Genomic DNA, 17,233 nt, shown 5'->3' with positions numbered 1-17,233 from the left:
GAGAGCAAGAGAGAGATTGTGAGCACAGGGGGGATGGGGACCCGTGGCCCCATCCCAACTCCGTCCTGACTGGGCCACCTCTCTCCACACAAGTCTCCTTGCTGTTTCTCAGATTCAGACCACAATGTGATGTGGTTGGCTTGACCATCTTCAAGGTCTCTTCAAACCAGAAGACAGTGATACACACATGTGTGTGTTGGTGATGTGGGACAGAGCTGCTCCACACTGTGGCGAGATATCTCACGTCTATGGCACCTGTTCTGTGGACCCAGCATGACTTTGTGCGAATATAAACTAATGATTCTCAGCCTGGTGGAGGATCCAGGCCCTCTGGGTTCTTAACAGAGAGGGTTCAAAAAGGGCAAGAATATACTCAGCTCTTTGCCACCTCGGGGCCAAAGATGGCCTGACCACTGTCACATGGCATGGTCTAGCCCCACTGCACTGCCCAAGGAAAAAGGGGCCTCTCTCACAGGGCCCCAGTCACTCACGCCTTGTTCCCCTACCTCAGTCACATAGCATAGGGCACATATTAACTAAGCCTGCTTCCTCACCATGTAAGGCCTCTCCTTACCTCAAAAACCTTTCAAAGTAGACACCTTGCTTTGTTTCTTGGGCCTGAAACTCTACATGAGACACTTGTTGTGTCTGTGTGGTCTGCTTTAGTAAACCTCTCTCCTCCTTCTTCTCCCTCACTGAAACCTAACCCTGACCAATAAAGACAGCCTAGGGGATGAATCCGCACGAAAAGCTGTCATCCAACCTGGAGGGTGACTGAATTGACTGATAAGCCAATTAAAGGGATGGATGTGGGTGAAAAGCAGAAATAAGATTTGCAGATTTGCCAGTGTACCTGTCCGTATGAATGCACGATAGATCATACATATCCAGCAGCACAAGGTGACCTGGAGCCACCCCCTTCTCATTCATCCTCTGTCCTGTCCTCCAATAGCACTGGAAGTCCCTGGGTGTAGTGTTCAAGAAGGACATGGAGATGAGCTGTCTTTTGCATAAGAAATTTATTAGAAGAGATATTAATGCCCCCAGCAAGACAGCATGGCGGGAGCTTTAAGGAGAGTTAGGTGCACTTGGCAGAGTGGGGGGTGGGTCTCTTCTTATAGGCCTCAGTGGAAGAGGGGGTTCCATACTGCAAGGCTGGGAACAGTTCATCATATAGCTTGTAGTCAGGCCCTCTGATCCCCAGGCAGCAGGCAGAAGGGGTCCTTGAGGATATGGGGGAGGTGGCAAAAGAGGCCTGTTCAGCCATTTAAAGTGTATCCTCCCCTGGGGTGTGTCAGCAGTAGCCCCTCTTGGTTTGGAGTCTGGAGTCAGGGGCACTGCAGGGGGTGGGGGTGAGGAGGAGTTGGGAGGTAGGGGGACACTATATCCAGAATGCACCACAAGGGAGGAAAGAGAGAGAAAGAGAGAGACAGCTGAAGATAGACATGACCTGAGCAGCCGCTGGTCTGGCTTCTAAGGAGCAAATTCCTCTTTCTCTCTGACAGAGTTTGGGATGGCAATCTCAGGAACTTGCAGAATCACTGTATCAGATCCCTTCACACCAGCCCCAATAAATACAGCAATTGAACCTAGACCTACTTTTATTTTTTTAAGGGATGCCCGATGTTCTTCAAAGCGATTTTTCTTTCAAACCCGCATTTTCAACCAGACGTTCTCACCACCTCCTTGTGCACCTCCGAGTTTCTGTGGGACAGATTTATCCTTTCCAGATGCTGGGCTGCTATAATTCCACCTGCCACATCTGGCTCTTTGGCACACCAGGCCGGAAGCTTCAAAGTTGCATCTCTGCTCCATACGTGGTCAGACTGCTGGCTCCCCTTCATCTTCCTGGACGTAATTTTCCTTTGATTCACCTATAATTCTGAAGAGTTGATGCATTTGTGTCCATTTTGAATAAGGTTCTATACAAATGCTTCATTTGATCTCTCAGCCCATCCTTTTATTTCCTCTTCGGTGGCCTTGCCTTTAATTCAGCCGGAAACCTTAGAGCACAGCGCTGGTCGTGCATCGCCCAAGCAGGTTTGTTTGTTCCATCCAAGTGCCTGCTTCCTGTTCCTGGGGAAAGAAAGGAAAGTGGTGGGGGAGGGGAGCCTCTGTGCTGCCCAGGGGAAGAGAGACAGGTGCGGGCTGGGAGGTCCACTCTGTCTCAGTCTGGTGCAGCCTGAATGCGATCAGCCTTAATGGTGCACTCCTTCATTATCCCAACCATCCGTTCCTTTGGGAAGTGCTGACTAGAAAGTGCTGTGCGCTCCTCCTTAAAACATCCTGCAGAACATTCACCGCCTAGATCAGCGGCCCTCAACCTTCCTCACACCACGACCCTTTAATACAGTTCTTCACGTTGTGGTGACCCCCAGCCATAAAAAATCATTTTCATTGCTGCTTCATAACTGTAATTTTACAGCTGTCATAGATTGTAATGTAAATATTTTCAGAGACAGAGGTTTGTCAAAGGGGTTGCGACCCACAGGTGCAGAGCCACTTTCCTGGATGCTTTGAGCATCGCCTCACCCTTCCATGAGATCAAGACCACAGAGCCTGTAACCAGAGTTTTAGGACTGAAGTCCCAGGCTTCTGCAGTAGCTATCCAGGGCCACCCATGCTGATAAGTTAATTAAAGGGATGAATGGGGGTGAAAAGCAGAAGAGCAGTGATTTAATGGACAGATGGAATGAATATGTATTCAAAAGGGAGTTATTAAATTGGACTGTACAATAATGTCCAAGTTGTCCAACAATGTCTGGCTGCATCGTGGAGAGGCTGAGAACCCCATAACTTCTCAGTTCTTGAGGCGAGGCATCTCGGAAGTCTTAACTTGGTACTGAAGGCCTGGAAGACTCCTGGAGAGCTACTAGTTTTACTCTACAGGGGAAGCTGGAAGAGGCTGGGTTCGGAATCCAGTGAAGAAATGCAGCAGCCGTAGTGGCAGGAGGAAGCAGTGAACTCACAGTGAGAGCGACAGACAAGGAGGCCAAAAGCCAAGTCTTCCTATGGTATCCATGTTGCCGCTGGAGGTGCTGCCCACATCTGCCCACCCACATCTGGGCTGAGTCTTCCCACTTCAAATAACCTGGTCAAAAGTCTCTCCCAAGTATGCCTGGCAACCTACCTCTTCGTTGGTTCCAGACCTATCCAGTCAAGATGACAGCGTAGAATAACCATCATAGTGTCTGCTGCAGTGTGGAGTCTTTTTAAAGACTTAGTATTTTTATCTACGTAGATGTGTGTATGACTGTATGGGTTTGTGTGTACCAAGTGCCCTTGGAGGTCAGAAGCGGCCACTGAGTCCCTTGGAGCTGTCAGCCATGATGTGAACATTGAGAACTGAACCCAGGCCCTCTGAAAGAGCAGTGAGCACTCTTAGCTGCGGAGGCATCTCTCTTGCCCTGCAGGATGGATCCTCATGCACTCCAAAAGCCCATCCATGTGGTAAAGACTTGGTCCACTGTGTGCTCTGTATAGAGAGGGTGGAACCTTTGCAAAAGGGGGTCAGGGGTGAATCCTTGGATCGATGGGGCAGGGGATGCCCTGAAAGGGATTATGGGACCTTAGCCTTTCCTCGTCTTTTGCTTCCTAGCCACAAGGTAAATAATTGATCCTGCCACATGTAACTCCATTATTGCTTTAAGGTGAACCACCAAAGGCCCAAAGCAGTGGGTCTGCCCCATCTTGGACTAGAATGGCAAAATAAACATTTTCACTTTACAAATTCATTGCCTTATTTCATTATAACAGAGGGAAACATCACCGTAAGACAGTTACTTGAGAGTTAATTTTATTTAAAGGCCTCAAATCTGACTTGAACTCCAACTAACCAGCCCAGAACCTATGCCTGTCTTCCTTATGCTTTCTCTGGTCAGCACGTCGGCATCCCGTCACTGTTGAGTAGCCCCATCTTCTCTAGATTACAAACTTAGCAAGTTAAGCTGTCCACAGAAGGCCTCAAAGACTGCTGTGTGTCACCTTCTAGTCTTCCGGAAGCCACTGGTAAAGATGTGACCCAAGAGTGAGTCAGATCCACACTCAAGATCCCGTGTCTATGAAACTAGATTTTTCTCCTTTCTGTAGGCAAAAAGTCTGTAGAAACAAATAAAACTTTTCAGTTTGAAATGTCTGTATACCCAGAATCACTATTATAATGATATAATGCAAAGTAGAATTTTAAAAATAGCCTTGGGTGCTGAAGACATAGCCCAGTGGTTAAAAGCACTGGCAGCTCATGCAGAGGACGCAGCCTCAGTTCCCAACACCTGCAGAGTATCTTGCCACCATCCATAACTCCAGGTCCAGGGGATCCTACACCCTCTTCTGGCTTCCTCAGGCACCAGGCATGCACATATTATACCTTTGGAGCCTGAAGAGCTGGCTCAGTGAGTAAGAATGCTTGCTGTTCTTCCGGAGGTCCTGGGTTTGGCTCCTAACACAAAAGCAGTGGCTCATGGTTATCTGCAACTCGAGTTCCAGAGTATCCGATGCTCTTTTGGCTTCTGCAGGGTCTTACACATGTACGGCCTATACTCACAAGGCATACACACACACACACACACACACACACACACACACACACACACACACACACACAGCTAAATAAAAATGAATCTGAAAGAAATAACTTTATAAAGACCTTGACCATTTTTAAAATCACTGAGAGCCCAAGGCTGTCTTGAATGTTTCAGTTATCTATAGCATTAACCAGTGGGGAAAAAAAAAACACTATGATGTATTTGCTCTTACGGAATGCTTTTTAAAGGTTCTTAAATGGTGATGGTTAATTTTGATTGTCAACTTGAGTCGATTCACAAATGTCCAGAGCACCAGTGAGGTCTGTCTTTCAGAGTGTCTATAAGGGTTTTCCCAGGAAGGACTCCCGAGGGGGAAGACCTGGACTGACTGTGGGTGGCACCCTGATGAGGAAAAAGGAGACAGTGAACTGAACACCAGCCTTGGTCTCCCTCTCTCTGCTTCTTGATCCACCCAGATGTGAGCCAGCAAGCTCATGTTCTTGCTGCCACGGCCAGCAGTGGCCCTGCTGCTTGTCCTTGTCATGACGACAACATCCCAGAATAACCCTTGCCTCTTAAACAGTCCCCCCCCCCCCAGGTCCTCATTCACTGGAAAAAGAAAAGCAACTAACACACTGCCCACCACCGTTGTTGACCTATTTACTTGAAACTGGTCCATCTCCTAGCTTCTCGGTTTTCTGTTTCTTCTATAAACCAAACAAATGTAGTAGAGCTGACGCAGCTCAGAGAGCCAGGGACCCATTAAAGGAGCTTTGACAGTAACCCACAGGCCCGGTGACATGTGTGGTCACAGACTTTCCACCAGTGTCCAATTGAGACTTCTAACGGTCTATACATAGTAGCAATGACAGCAAGGTTTCAAGTTCAATTTCCTGCTGATACCTTGTCTCCCAGTAAAAAGAAAAAAAAAAAAAAAAAAGAAGCACTATAAATCTGCAACACTTGCCTCTTATATAAGGAACTGAAAGGCAAGAACTTGACCATCGAATCCCTGAACCCTGGGATTTGTACAAGCCAGGCAAGTATTCTATCACCTAGCTTCATCCCTGGCCCTTGCTTTTTGTTTTAAAACAGGATCTCACTAAATTAACTAGGCTGGCCTTGAACTTACCCTATGGCTCAGGCAGGTCTTGAACTTACGATATTCCTGCTTCTGTCTCTGGAATCACTGGGATTGAAAGGAATACACTACTAGATCTGGCTGAGCCACTGACCTTCTTGAATAATTATTCGGTGTGGGTTTTGTTTGTTTGTTTGTTGTTTAGTTTTCCCCCCTTTCAATTTGGAGCGGCTGGGCTGTAGCAAGTAGAACCATCATCAAGAAATCAATGCTTCAACCCAGAAATGGATCACAAATTTTCCAAAGCTTGTATAGAATAATGGAGGTCAGTGGGCAGCTCCTTTTCTTTACACGGAGAGTGTCTGGTACTCATCACGCCATCCTTACACTGCAATGCCATCACTTTCTAGGACAGCATCAAAGAGGATGAACTATGCCCTACTCCCATGTCATGTCTTCAGTGTTGAGATATTACAGAAAAAAATTCAAGGCTAGGATGACGGCTCAGAGAGTAAGAGTCCTCTGCAAGCATGAGGACCCATGTTCAAATCCCCAGTGCACATATGTGTGCATGTACCACACACATGAACTCACACACACACACACAAAATAAAGGCTATCATGTACCACTCAGTTTACTTAAATTTTCTCCAGCTGAAGCAACTTCTAGTGCTTCTCCACAGCCCTGCAGATGTTTTCTTTTTCTTGTTTTATTTTATTTTTTTTAAATGGAGTCTTGATAAGTTACCAGGCTCACCTCAAAGTCATAAACTTCCTGTCTCAACCTACTAAGCACTAGGATTACAGGTGTGCACCATGACATCTGGCTGACTTCCTTTTTTAAAAAAAGATTTACTTATTTTTATTCTAAAGGTATTCATGTTTGCCTGCATGTATGTGTGTGCACCTCATGCATGCCTGGTGACCACAGGAAGGACACAAGGTCCCCTGGAACAAGAGAGACAGATATGTATCACTCACCATGTGGCTGCTAGCAACTGAACATAGTTCCTCTGCAAAAGCAGCACACATTCTTTACTGCTGAGCCATCTCCTCAGCCCCTGGCTGACTTCACTTACTTATGCTTTTATCAGATGTCATTTTCATGTATATCACATGTAGTCAATCTTAAAACAGAAAAAAATACTTTCTCTAAAGCTTAAGAAATATTTTATTCCTAAAAAAAAAAAAACAAAAACAAAAACAAAAAAAAAAAACAATGAGTAGCCACAGCCAGGCTGAGATATAGTGAAATACTTTTTTTGTTTTGTTTGGTTTTTGTTTAATCTTCTATGGCATTAATAACAACTAAGAGTTTGTATCAAATAACCACACAGCACATTCATAGTTAATTTCATTTTCTACCAACATTTCCAGTGTGATTTTTAATTTTCCATTGTTCAGCTTAACTCATCCAGTGAGTCTCCTACCTCATACAGGTTAAACCTAATTACTTTAACAGCATTTAGTTAGCAGTCCGTTGTGCATCTTACAGTAGATCTAAGGTCAGCTCTTATAGTTGTCATTGAAATGGTTCATCTTTAGGCAGATCTGGAAAACACAGCACTTAATCTTTGAAGTGCCCGAGGAATGTCATCACTACCGGTTGATGTCATGTCTCTTAGAAACAAATGGAAACTCTGCATGGAACACGGGGTGAAGATACATCTGATTTCCAGAAACATTGGCAACATACTTTCTCCGACCAATCATGTCAACTCCGTTATGATAAATGTGCTCTTGATAAGTGCTCTATGATAAGTCAGTGCCTAACTCTGAAGTTGTTTTCTTCAATTTTGTTTGTTTTTAAAATTTTAATCTGTATCTCAGGTACAAAAACACTAAAACTCTCACTCCAATTTCCCCACCTTCTTCCTTAGATAGCTCCAACATTGTGTGGAGCAAACATTAGACGTCAACATAATTCAGTCCTGTGCATGATCTAGTTGACCTGAATAAAATGTTTCTGCTTCTATTTCATGTGTGATTCCTTCTCTCTTGCTTTGTAATCCTTCCCCATAGTAACAAACAACCCCCAGACCTCAGTGTCTCACAAGAATAAACATTTACCTTTGCTCACTGGGGTTGGGGGAAGGACTTGTGATCATGCTGGGCCTGTCTATGTCTTCTTTTGGGCTCTGTGTCATGGACATTTCTTCACATTCTAGAGGCCCCCCTGATTCCAGGCATGTGATCCTCATAGAAGGGATGGAAGATCAAGGGTTGGTAGACACAAGCCAGTCCACACAGCTCAATTAATGCTTCTCCATGGATGATCATGTAAATGTCCACTCACATTCCCCTACCAAGGAGAAGCACACAGCCATACCAGAAATCATTAGGGCAGAAAAATGTATTCTGAGTAAAGGAATCAAAACAGGAACAAAGAGAGAATTGTTAAAAACAAACAGCTCTGTCCACCAGGACTACCCTCTCCCTAAGAACGAAGAGTCATCTTTCCTAGTTTCTTTTCCTGTTGCTGTGATAACATACTCTGACTAAAGCAACTTAAGGGAGCAAGTTATGGCTCACAGTTCATGGTACAGTCCATCATGGTGGGAAGTCATGGCAACAGTAGCTTGAAACAGCCAATCACAACGTGGTCAGGAAGGAGAGATCAGTGAATGCTTTCTACCGCTCTCCTCTCTCCACTTAAACAATCCAGGGTTCTCTGCTAAGTCATTTACATGCATGTATTAGTTTACCTTCCTATTGTTGTGATAGATACATGACTAAAAGCAACTTAAATGTGTTTATTTTTGCCTATGGTTCCAGAGGGAGAGTCCATAACGGCAGTGAGGGCATGGCATGGTGGCAGGAGCAGAAGCTGACCACATTTCATTGCACACAGGAGGCAGAAAGAGGGGATAGAAGTAGGGTATTGCCATAAGTCCTTAAAGCATTTCCCCGCCGACATATTTCCTCCAGTAAGGCTGTACATGCTAAAGGTTCCATAACCTCCAGTGGTGGTTTGAAAGAAAATGGCCCCCATGAGAGAGTGTGACCTTGTTGGAGTAGGTGTGGCCTTGTTGGAGGAAGTATGTCACTGTGGAGGCGGGCTTTGAGATCTCATATATGCTCAAGCCACACACAGTGAGACAGTTCACTTCCTGTTGCCTACAACATATAGAACTCTCAGCTACCTCTCTAGCACCATGTCTGCCTGCATGCCGCCATGTCCTGCCATGATGATAATGGACTGAACGGTAAGTGAGCCACCACAATGAGATGTTTTCCTTTGTAAGAGTTGCCGTGCTAAGAGGTGTCTCTTCACAGCAATAGAAACCCTAACTAAGACACCTCCCCAAACTGGGGGCCCAGTGCTCAAATACAAGAGCCTATGGGGAGGCAGGGACATTTCTCAATCAAACTACCACAGGATAATCTCCCAAGTGATTTTATATTTTAGCAAGTTGATGACTAACACCACCATCACACCATCTAATCAGTCACCAGAGACGAAGCCCGGTATCTCATGGTTTCCATCAGGTCCAGTAGAAGCCCCTCTTGATCCAGACACCTTCAAATAAAAAAGCCCCTCCCCCTACCATGCCCATGTACACATTAGACCTACAATAGAAAATCAATATCAAGATAGTACAACCATCACTTTGGTCTAGAAAGAGGAGACTGGGGAGCACTTGCCCACAGCCTTTCCAAAACCACAGAGTAAATACCGCAGTGCTCCCTGATTAAGCCCAGTCACACTTTCCGGGCACATTAGTCATTCTTCTTTCCTTGTCCTCCAGTCCCCAGAAACCCATCTTCTTTCATTATATCTTTTACCATATTGGAAAGGCATCTTCTCACCTCAAACAATCCAATCAGGAAATTCCCTCACAGGTGTGTCCAGCTGCTTGGGTTTTAGTTGATTCTAGAAGTTCAAGCTGACAACCTTGAGGAGCCACAGGGTATATTAGATCACATGGTATATAAACTTGGGAGTGTTGCATGAATCCTAATTGGTCTTAATAAAAACTCGGAGCCAGATATTGGGATAAATGCTGAAAGATCAGAGAGACAAAGGAATAAGCCACAGTCACTTCTCACTTCTCCAACTCCAGAAATCCTCTGATGACAGAATGTCCCTGAGTCCTCAGCCAAAAAGGGCTTTAGTTCCTGTCTCCTTATGCCTTATATACCTTTCTCTGCCCAGACATATTACTTGCTTCCTCATGCTGAGATTAAAGGCATGTGATTCCTAAGTGCTGGGATTAAAGTTGTGTGCCACCACTGCCTGGCTGTTTCTCTCCTAGACTGAATCACTCTCATGCAGTCCAGGGTGGCTTTGAACTCACAGAGAGCCAGACAAATCTCTGTCTCCCAAGTGCTAGGATTAAAGATATGTGCCACCACTACCTAGCCTCTATGTTTAATCTAGTGGCTTGTTCTGTTCTCTGATCTTCAGGCAAATTTTATTTGATACACAATATAGCACCACATTTCCCCTTTTTTGTCTAAAATAATAAAAGAAGGTAATAACTAATATAAGAAAAACTATATACAATAAATATGTATATAATATATATAGCCAAAAATTACATTAACAATGTCCAGTCCATTAACATTTGACAGATTCAGAGAAAATACTCCATTATTTATCCTATTTTGGTGAGTCCAAAGTGTTGTACCTAATTCATTTTCTATTCTAACTTGTATTACCAACCCAAAACTATATTTTGATGTCTTTCAATCTTATACACTTTACACCTCTTTAGTGAGTTTCTTTTCTGAATTTGTTAACAAGGAAAACTATATAATTATCTAGTCTTCAACTCCTTCAGAGACTGGAGAAGGAAATAATATTACCTGAGTAATCAGTAAGGACAAACAAGTGACTTCCAAACAATGTTAGAAATGACAGAAATAGCAGCTGGCTGCCTGGACAGCCACCCAAGGTTCCTCTGCAATGTTGGGGCATCCATCTTTGGCCTACAGCCCTAGCATATCTGACAGATTTATCTGTGAAGCAGGATATTGTGAAAGACCTTCCTACCTTGTCTTGGCAAGGTTCGGCAGTCCTTTCTCTTGTGTCCTGCTTGTCCATTTTGAACAGCATACTGTCAGCAGTCAAGATAAAGGCATTTTCTTGCCCAGTGGCTAACTTTTGCCACAAAGAAAACAAATTCCATATGGAGTTTCTTCGATGCCCATCATCTTTTCTGAAGTAGATTAGTGCTGCCAGCAGCAGATATGTCTCATTGTCATTAAAAAAAAATCTATGTTATTAAAACATCTTAAATGCCGTGTTCTATAGCTCTCTGAAGTGTTTGAAGATGACCTATCTAAAATATATCTCTGTTTGGCCTTGAAAACATACCTAACATACTACAAGTTGATTGCAATAACTATTAATTTGCATTTCTTTATATCCTAATTAGTTGGTAATAACAACTTTCAAGGACTAGTGATTAAATTGTTAAATGAGCTGTATAGGTACAATACCTTGAACAAGAGTAGAAATGTATTTACAGTATGTTCTAACAAAAATAATCTCAAGTTTGTATCAAAATACACAATTTGTATACAATATACAAAAATTCAATCCAATGTAAAATATTTAAAACAGGTAGTTGCTTTTTTAAAAGTAGATTCAATAATCTATCATTTTGCCTTATCATATCCATATTCTCTTTTTTCTTTTCAGAGTAGATTCAATAATCTACCCTTTTATCCTACCATTTCTATATCTTTTTTTTGAGTAGATTCAATAATTTACCTTTTATCTTATTATATCTATATACTCTTTCTTTTTCTTTTTTTTTTCAAACAAGAACGCTGAATCTAATCTCATTTGTTTAGCTTTTTTTCTTGACCATTATCAATTAACAACTTGTAACCAACCATCCTAAACAATAACAATTATCTATAAGCCACTGAATGGCCAAAAACCACCCACCCAACTTCTTGGGAATGTGGGTTTTGTGTTCTTAAAACTACTTCCTGCTGTCTGGCAGGAAGAACCGGGGCGGGGGTGGGGTGGGGTGGTGAAAGCATCTTTAGGGGATCCTGAAAAGAAAATTTTGGATTAATTGTCAAGTCCTGGGGGAGGTAGCTGTATCATTTGTTGTCCATTCTCTGTGTAATGGTAAAGTGCAGGGCTTGTCTTAAGTCCCGGCTAAAGTAGTCTGTGAGGTTGGATCATCTCAGCTAGTCACCTAGAGATTGTCCTGACCAGTTTGTAGTCCAAAGCCAATCTTTAGGTGGTGTTTGTCAGCTTAGTGGTGTTATCATAATCTATGTGGAATCATCATTGTCCTATCATCTTTTTGGAGACTTCAGAGATTGCATTAGGTAAGATTATTTCTTTTCTTGGTAATTTTTTTCCAGATAGTTCTCCCTTCTTCTTTGGTTGCTTATTTGTCCAAACGTATTTAAATTTCTCAAGATGGTTGTTTTTATTTTTTCTGAAAAGACAAAAACAAAACCTTTCCCCAACCCTAACTTTGGGGAGTTTCTAAATCTAATTTTATTCACTTTGATTTATAGTTTCTCCTGATTTTTTGTTCTCTCTTCTATAGCTGTTCTATCATCCAGAGCTATATGTTTTTTTATAATAGGCATTAGGTTCTTTAATTGCTCTGGGAAGGAGTTTCCTCGATGATGAAAGGAAATGACTGAGCCGAATTTGACATGTGGGCCTGAGAGAGGCCCCTAAGGCATTTCCCGATGGCAAAGGATTACCTTGTCTGTCCCTTGTTGATCTACACTCATTAGGCCAATGTCTGCCTTTGCCACAGCTTCTGCACACTCCAGAAGGGAAGGGCATTCTGTTGGGATTATTCTTAGCAAAAGCATTGTTTCTAGGGATGCCCTGATTACAGTCCCTTTTTAGGTGACCTTGTTTACCAAAATTAAAACATTTAACATTTCAATTTTTCTTCAAACCTCTGGGAATCACCTCTCCTATCCAAGTATCATCATGGTCAAGAGATTCAATATTGATTGTATCTCAGATCCATTCCTCCATGGGTACTGCTCTTGCCTTTAATGGCCTAATTATCCTTTTGCATTGTGCACTACCATTTTCAAAAGCCAGAGAGTCAATTATTATTTGTCTATCTTCTGAATTTGGTATCAAGCAATACCAACATTCCCAGTTTACTGCCTTCACCATCAACACAGCAGACACACCTTTAGCTTTAGCTATTAACAAACAGGAAGCTTCTAAGGAAGATGTAGAAGAACTGTATCCCAGAGACCACACATTAGTGAGAACACTGGCTCCCTCTGGGAACCTTTTCTGGGATCTTAAAGATGAACAGAGGGAATATTAAAATGCCAGAGTATATGACAGGTGAGTCAGAGGCTGGAAAATGTTCTCTTCACATGGCCAACGCATTCCTGTTCACAGAACTCTGAGTGACTGGATAAACAACAAAACAAACTCAACCAAATCAGAGGAAAATGGGGTTTCATATAACACAGTATCCAAAAGTAGATGGGACAGAGTAAAGAGCCAACTGGTGGCAGGTAAGTCCACAGCCTGCTGCGATGGGTCCTTTCAGCATCAATCAGATTTCTTCTCATGTTTTCTCAAGGTTATTTTTTTATAGATGTGGTGATTTAAACAAGAGTCTAATAGGCAGGCAGGCTGGCCGGCTTCAATCATTGGTTTCAGGATCTGCCTGTGCCATGTAGGCATCTAACTCAGCATCCAGGTGTCCTTTAGTTTTCGACATGTATGCATCCAATTGGTTGTCCAGCTGCTCCTTGGTCAATACAGAGTGAGTGAGGGCACCTTTCCCTCTGCCATGACCTCGGCCTTGGCCTCCAAAACCCCCTCTTCCCCGACCTATCATACTCTGACCTCAGAGTGATATCCTGCCCCTAAGCAGGGCTCTGGTGGCACATCCCCCACATAGTCCACCTCAGTGGCAAATCTCTCTGGATCATGGGTAGGCCTCTTTCTCCAATTGCTCCCCTGGCCAAGGTACCTATGGGTGGTGCTAAATGTGCCTGGATGTTACTCTTACCCAGGAGCTGCTTTTCCTGGAACTCACTCTGTAGCCCAGGCTGGCCTCGAACTCACAGAGATCCGCCTGCCTCTGCCTCCTGAGTGCTGGGATTAAAGGCGTGTGCCAACACTGTCCGGCTTCTGCTTAAGTTTTAATGCTGCCTGGACAGAGGGTCTCTTCTCCATCTGGTGGGCCAGTCTTCTGTTTCTGGCACTGGCTAGCTGCCGCTGCGGCATCGAAGCCCGAATACTCACCGGCATCAGCCAATTGGTCTTCAGCGTGTTAGTAAAGCGCTCATGTAGAGACATCTCGGTCGTGCGTTTCAGCACAACTTTTGGCACTGACTGTGCAGCCATCTTCAAATCCCGAGACTCGAAGGAGATGGATGCCAGCACTCCTCCTGGGGCTGCCATCACGGCTGCGGTGGGCAGGCCGGGGGAGGGGGGGGACAGCCAAACCTGAGCCGATGGGGGACCGCTCAGGTTATCTAGATGGGCGGTTGGGTTAGATGCTTAAACGGTATGATGCGAAGCTCACTCGTGTGGGTTGGGTATCTAGACAGCCGATCCCCCCCCCCCCATCCTCCCACTTGTCAGGCCTGCCCTTTCCTGCCTCTCATCTGTGCCACCACCGCTGGCCCCGCCAACTCCCGCTTGGTGTCCAAAACAAAATCCCAAGAGGTGGGGTGGAGACTCCAGCCCGGTGTAGCCAGTGGCTGCAAAGCCACAGGCAAGAGGCTTTTTCTTGAATTCGTGCCCCAAACTTTGGATGCGAGACGTTGCTTGAATTTTAAAGGTCTTATAATAAAAAACCTGGAGCAGATATTGGGGTGAATGCTGAAAGAGCAGAGAGACAAAGGAACAAGCCACAGCCGCTTCTCACCTCTCCAACTCCGGGAATCCTCTGACTGAATGTCCCTGATCCCTCAGCCGAAAGGGGCTTTAGTTCCTGTCTCCTCATGCCTTATATACCTTTCTCCACCCATCCATATTACTTCCTTCCTCGTGCTGGATTAAAGGCATGTGATTCCTAAGTGCTGGGATTAAAGGTGTGTGCCACCATTGCCTGGCTGTTTCCTCTCCTAGACTGAATCAATCTCATGTGGTCCAGGGTGGCTTTGAACTCACAGAGATCCAGACAAATCTCTGCCTCCCAACTGCTAAGATTAAAGGTGTGTGCCACCACTGCCTGGCCTCTATGTTTAATCTAGTGGCTGGCTCTGTCCTCTGATCTTCAGACAAATTTTATTTGATGTACAATATATCACCACATGGGAGAGAGTGATGGAAGTGAGAGGGTGTGACTCGGTGGGGGGTGGGAAGATGCGGGAGAGGACTAATCAAAACTAAAAATGTTGGGAAAGGCCGTAAGGATATCTGATAGTTTGCAAGCTAATTTAAAAACAAAATTTTGCTGGGCAGTTCCAGGCCAGCCTGGTCTACAGAGCAAGATCCAGGACAGGCACCAAAACTACACAGAGAACCCTGTCTCAAAAAACCAAAAATAAATAAATTAATAAATAAATAAATAAATGAATAAATAAATAAATAAATAAATAAATGAAGTTTTAATGTACTCTTTTAAAGGGTTTGTTACAGAGCAACAGAAGATAGGTTATCCTGCAGTGGGTAGCAGCTCATTGTGTACAACAGCTTCACATTCAACTTCATGTCTTGACAGTCCTTTTAGGGTAAAAGCTCACAGATGCCAGACATGCTTGTCATGTGACCTTGAGCACAAGCAGGCACATTTAGGAAAGTATTTCCTCAGGTGATCTCTTCAATTAAAATCTCACACGCCAGCCTCATCACTGACTTTCCTCTTTGCTCACTGTCTTGGCCACATTTCTCAGGTTGGCTTGCAGACTTGGTACCTCTGTTTGGTTGTTTGGAAAGTCGGATGAATTGCTCTCTCTCAGAGCACTTCAAACTTCTGACAGCCATGTCACCATCTGGCAACACCAAGTGATTCCTACTAGGTGCCGATGACATTGGATAAAGGCTGTGACAGGCCAGAGGTAGGAGACACCCCTGCTGGGAGGTCAACCTTGACCATCAACTTAATGAGTTGAGAGCCGTCTGGGGGAGAGAAATCACCCCTGAACGAGTTCTCCAAAGGAAAGAGCAGCCTGAAACATGAGCAGGGCTGTGCAGTAGCCTAGGGTCCAGGAGGGACAGAAATGGAAGAGAGAGAATGGACATCTCCATTCTACCAGAACAACAGTGTGTCCTGGGAGCTTGGGGGCGGGGGAAGGGGAGTGGCTTGTTGGTAAAGTGCTGACGACACAAGTGTGGGGCCCTGAGTTCGGACACCCCAGAACCCACATTTAGAAGCTGGTGTGAGCCGGGCAGTGTGGTGAAGACAATCTTGTCACTGGGGAAGCAGAGACAGGCTAATCCCTGGGGCTTGTTGGCCAATTAATCCAGTCTAGTCAGCGAGTGTTGCTCCAGTGAGAGATCCTATCTCAAAGACCAGAGCGGACAGTACCTGAGGAACAATACGTGAAGTTGATCTCTGACCCACATCCTGTGTGTGAGAGCACACACGCACACACACACACACATCCACACCCAGGTGTGAATACACACAAACACACTCACACACAGGTGTGAATACACACAAGCACACTCACACAGGTGTGAATACACACAAGCACACTCACAGGTGTGAACACACACACATGCACGAGTCATTGCTGCTGCCATCCTCTGTTGTCCTCAGTTTTCAGAATCATCAGCTTTTCACAGAATCATTCCAGCAACTCTCCAGGGAATTCCAGGCCTTCAGTCTCCAACTGCGACTGCCTTGTTATACAATCAAGGCTGGCCTCAAACTCACAGAGATGGATCTGCCTGCCTCTGCCTCTGAGCGCTAGCACTGAAGATGAGCACCATCGGTCGCATCTAGAGGCTTTTCTAGCTTCTTGGAGTAAACAGCTACCAAATTCTCCACCTCCCAGTCCTGCAGACTCTGTTGTTGGAGCTCCGAGGCCCCGATCACATGACCTTTCACGACTGTGCATTGCAGTGAGACAGGCTGTGCTCCTCTAGAGAACCCTAGGTACTCCATCAGAGTGGAAGGTTCTCAAACTCTACCTCTATGGTATTTTCAGTAACAGCCAGTTAAACAAAACCCTGAATGTCTGTGGTAGCACTCAGGAAGCCAGCTCTTTCCAATAGAAGGAAAATCTGTCTGGGAGGTGATAGCACTTTGAGACAGGTGTCATCACCTGGATATAAACAATCTCCGTGAGTCTCTAAACATAGCAGTGAACTGCTACCCAGTGAGACAAGGCGGGGAGACTATGAGGCCCAGCGACAAATCTTTGTATAAGAAAATGTTTAGCAAACTTACCTTCTTAAGTGGCTGGAAGGGAAATTTTCGAGCGGAAGTCATTTAGGAATGGCTTTAATGACCAGATAAGCATCACTTGAGGTTCGCACATTTAGTTAAGAGAACAAATAAGTTCTCTTGGCCAGGAATCACTCCAGGACCGAATGAAAGCTAACTTGAGCTCAGGTGATTTTGCTATTTTTAGGATTTTCCAACCAGGGGTGTCTGACTTGTTTCAATTTTTATTGTTTTGGTCAGTCAGTCTAAAGAAGAAACCAAAGAGATAATCACAAAGAAATAATGCTGCTGATTTGGGGAGTGTGTAGACATCGTAGGTG

The 17,233-nt window shown here is 44.5% G+C and overlaps 1 pseudogene; it reads right to left on the bottom strand.

The window, feature by feature from the left end:
* Positions 1 to 13,208: 13,208 nt before the first annotated feature.
* On the bottom strand, positions 13,209 to 13,918 carry LOC102905009 (chromatin target of PRMT1 protein-like; annotated as a pseudogene).
* Positions 13,919 to 17,233: the final 3,315 nt, after the last annotated feature.

Source organism: Peromyscus maniculatus, chromosome 11 (genome assembly GCF_049852395.1).
Source record: "Peromyscus maniculatus bairdii isolate BWxNUB_F1_BW_parent chromosome 11, HU_Pman_BW_mat_3.1, whole genome shotgun sequence".
NCBI classification, from domain to species: domain Eukaryota; kingdom Metazoa; phylum Chordata; class Mammalia; order Rodentia; family Cricetidae; genus Peromyscus; species Peromyscus maniculatus.
The sequence above is the reverse complement of the archived record's forward strand: the minus strand, read 5'-3'. Positions and strand labels throughout refer to the sequence as shown.